Source organism: Microtus ochrogaster, chromosome 2 (assembly GCF_000317375.1).
Source record: "Microtus ochrogaster isolate Prairie Vole_2 chromosome 2, MicOch1.0, whole genome shotgun sequence".
NCBI classification, from domain to species: domain Eukaryota; kingdom Metazoa; phylum Chordata; class Mammalia; order Rodentia; family Cricetidae; genus Microtus; species Microtus ochrogaster.
The window spans coordinates 65582461-65586906 of NC_022010.1; the positions used below are offsets into that span (position 1 = coordinate 65582461).

Here is a 4446-nt window from a genome sequence, read left to right on the forward strand (position 1 = left end):
CACTCACACACACCAATAGATGCATACGCACATACAGGTTAAAATATGATCAAGGATGCAATTGTACTAAAGTATGTTCATGGGAGGATGTGCAAAGTCTATCCACATTTAAGCAGCCTACACTTCTATTATTGTCTGCTCCTTGCAACTTCCGGTGCCACCTACTGTTTCTCCCACCCACCTTCCTCCATGGGTTTCTCCCCTGCAGAGAAATTCACTGAATTTCCTGCAGCCTTCAGATGTAACTGCAGAGTAAAACTGCCCAGAACACTACTACTCTGATACAGCTGCTCTGAACCTTGCTTAAGAAGTGGATGTAGAAAGAGGAGTCTGAGAGAAAGTAGGACTTTTCTCTCTCTGTCTCTCTCTCTGTCTCTCTCTCTGCCTCTGTCTCTCTCTCTCTCTCTCTCTCTCTCTCTCTCTCTCTCTCTCTCTCTCTCTGTGTGTGTGTGTGTGTGTGTGTGTGTGTGTGTGTGACACCTTTTCTTGAGGATCAGTTCATGGCTAATCAGAACTTCCGAGACCGTGAGTTAGCTCTGTTAGAAGAAGAACGCCAAGTCCTTTCTTGGTACTAACTTGTTTTTTTTTCCCAGACATTGAAGTTAGTCATGCAAATACAGTGATATATATCTAATATAACAATGATATGGAATGCTACCTATACAGCACACAATTGTGTATTTCCGTTATTTAAAGCCTTACAAAGAATCCCTGTAACTGACAATCAGATTCTAACCCAGTACAAGGTGCCTCAGATCTGGCCCCTGCCTTTCTCTCCAGCTCTGTCTCTTAGGGCTATCAGGAAGCACCCTGGCTGATCCACTGACAGGCAGTGTCTAAACACCTGTCAAAAAAGCCCTTCCTACCTCATTTGGACAGGCTCTCTTCTTTGAAGACAAAACTCTAGTATAACATAGTCTCCTAGACTTCAAATCCCCCCCCATCTTTGTGTTCCTAGGACAATGCAAACCCAGTATTTACAATGGTGTGCGATACGTATTTCTTCATTTGTTCGCTTGTTATCTGTCTTTTGGATTTTACTATGGGCAAGGTCTAACACCATAAAGGTAAATCAATAAAATAAATTAATGGTAATCAAACAGAACATTACATAGAAGAGACTCTGTACTGAGCAGCCGTGGGGTGGCTGGCAGCTGGGTCACTAACAGCCAGGTAGCAGTAGGGCAGCAGGGACTGCTGACTTGGCCCAGCATGTGGACACCCATGTGGGCACGTGGCAGCCAATGCGTTTTCCTCATATCAACAGTGGAAACTGAACAGGAAAAGAAGAATTGATTTAGGAGGAGAGCCCTCATTCAGCTTCATACCACTACACAGCGTGTCATGGGGATGAGATCTAGAACTGTATGCAAACATTCCATCAGGCACCGGGCCAAGTCTCAGAGCCTCTCAGCCTCACTTGCCCTGTGCAGCAGAAAGGAGCTCAGGAGGACCCGCTCTCTCCACGGGCTATGCTAGGTAGGTGACCACGTTTGAACCAAAGACCTGCATGCTACAGAACCCCCAGACCATCATGAACATCCAGGACCCTGAAAACCAGAGGTTGACATGGAACAACTCTCCTAACAGTGTACTTATCATCAAACAGATCCAAGACACCAGCCTACTGCAGCCCTTCAAAGACCTCTGAATATACCACATGGAGGAGAGCAACATGATGGCGTATGTGGAAAAGACAGTGTTGGAAGACCTTGCTATAGTGAGTGGGGAAAACTATGGGCCAGTGAGGAAGAAGTTCTGCACTTTCCATGAAGATTGTGATGACATTTCCAACCAGATAGACGTCTGGAGACAGCACCATGCTCTCTATGCCTCCTCCCTTTTCTACCTCGGCTCTCTTTCTCATCTTTGAGAACTTCCAATCCCAAGTGAATCAGGTGATAGAGGTGACGGCTGCTGTTATCCCGAGGAGCAGGCTGAAGGTCAAGGTGGTAAAAATGCTCAGAGACAAGAAGATAGCCATCTATTATGGCCTAGGCGAAAATGGCCTGGCCATAGAGGACAGAAAGCTGGTCATTCAGTACCAGGTTTTGAATGAAGTGGTGATCGACAGGGGCCCCTCCTCATATCTGTCAAACATAAACGTCTACCTGGATGGATGTGCAGGGTGCTGGCGTGATCGTGTCCATCCTGACAGGCAGCACGGTATATACAGCTGCAGCTGGGGTTTCCATGGTCCACCCCAGTGTGCTGGCCATCATGATTACACCCATCTGCCCCCACTCACTGTCATTCTGGCTCACTGTGGTCCCCGCAGGAGTCAAGCTGAAGATTATGCTGTCATCTGAATCCAGGAACACTGCATGGTTATCTTTTGATGGATGGAAGAAGCAGGAAATGAGCCATGGAGACAGCATCAGCATCAGCGCCTCCTGCTCTCTGCTGCCCTATATGTGTGTGTGTGGCCCTGTGAGTGGCGGGTTTGAGAGCCTTGGCCAGTGTCTGCACTGGAATGTTTGAAGGAAGCAGGCTCACTTCCCAGAGGATGAGGTCCAGGCTGAGGAGGACAGCCAGGCCTCACTTCCCAGCCTCCAACCTGAACCCTCAAGCACTTGGGGGCCTTCCTACTGGCCTTCTGACTGACCTGGCCTTGACAAACTACATGGCTGTCCAGGCATCTGTGTCCTGCACACCTTGCTGGGAGAGCTTGGGTGAGCCTTTTGAAGAACAGGTCAGCTTTTTTAATGTCTTTAAATCTCTTTTTCATTTCTACAAAAGCAAAATGAGAATGGGACTGGGTGTGCTACATCTCTCCCAAGGGCCCCCTGAGATCCCAGGTCAAGAATTCCCATAGATCAGTCTGTTGAAATTCTGAGGGGTCAGAATTGTTCTTCCCTTTGATAGTGAAATAAATGTCTTAGCCAGAAATTTCCCTTTAGCTGTAGTGCTTTTCCCCAGGGCCTGTACCTTCCTCCCTGCAACTCTTGGGGTCACCTGGCAGCTTTGCTATGGGTTGGCAAAGCATGTGATGGCTAGGTGCCTCTGAGTTCGGCCCAAGGCCTCTGACTCTTTCCAGAGCAGACAGGAAACTCCTTGCTCAGCCATTCGGCAATCTCTCATTTCTCATATAGCAGGGCAGCACTTCCTGAGACATCTTAAATTCTGTGTACATGTCTATTTCATTTTAAACTTTGTGAAGTGATTATGTACATATTTTCTTGTACATGCTTTGTGAAGATTTAGAGGAGACTTCCTATTGTCCAGTGTTTACATTATGCCCAGGCCAATTCAGACAGCCCAGGACTGGACTTCCACTCGTCCCTCACACAGTGGTCCCAAGAATTTTGAGACCAGCTCACTATTGACATCAGGCTTGAGGACCTGCCCTCCTTCCACAACAGTCTTAATATGCATCTGAGCAGCAGCCATAGGGAGCCCTGTGTGCAGTGCATGTACGTAAACAAGTTACACACATGGATACCGTGCAGACCCTGGCGCCTTTGTGGAGTCAGAGGTCAGCCAAAGCACCTCAGTTAGGCATCTGCCTTCAGTTTCGTCTTCACCTCTCACGGCAGTCGTAGGAAGGGAGGATTGCCCATTCTTTTCCTGGCTTTCGGGGCAAAGTCAGGATTCTCTCTCATGGTGCTCAAAAAGGCTGGCTGATTGCTGTAGTGCTGAGCCTTTTTCTGCCTGTTAAAGCCAGGACCTACTAGGTCCTTGTCACACCTCAGCACCAATGAAGTCCTAAGTGGTCTGGCTTCAGGGATGGTCTGCTGTGGTCACTTGTCCCCAAGATCTGTACTGTTCATCTGGGATTATGAGCAGAGTAGGCCTATGCTATGATCCAGGAGAGAGCAGGGTCTACATTGTGGTGCATGCATCTAAGAAGCAAGTGTTGACACGTCTAGAAGCAGCTGCTTGACCTAGAACACATGGAGTTTTCATGTGAATGTTTCAGATTAATATCCTAAAATTTGTTCATTGTTAATGAAGGTCATTTTATTATTTTCTGATTCTTCCAATAAGTAAACTTGTTTTTGTTTCTAAAAAGAAAATTATGTAAAAGGAACAGGGAGGTGGAGGCTTGAAACATGAAAGAGGAAGAAGTGAGGAAAAGGGTGGGGATTGGGAGAGACAGAGAGGGGAAGAAGAGCCATCAGATTTCTCGCCAGCCGCTTCCCGTCTCCACACGTGGGCCCTGTCAGGCGAGGGTGCTCTGTGCTCTGTCACAACAGACAAGACAAGCTTCAAAACCGGCCCTGCCACTTGCTCTGTGATCCAGCATAAATTACTAACCTTTCCTAAGATCTAGCTTCCTCATCTCTGCACTGAAGGCAATTATATTCATTTCTGTCCTACAGTAGTTACGAGGATTACACCAGATAATTGGGATCTACCTGACACAGTGCAGAGCACACAATCCACACGTGATGCACCATCAGCTGAAAATGCATTTCTAGGTCAGGTTGAGAATGACAGAAGACA

General features: G+C 47.3%; 1 pseudogene; it reads left to right on the forward strand.

Annotated features, from left to right (window-relative positions):
- The first annotated feature begins 1313 nt into the window (after positions 1-1313).
- Positions 1314-2604, forward strand: LOC101997686 (annotated as a pseudogene).
- Positions 2605-4446: the final 1842 nt, after the last annotated feature.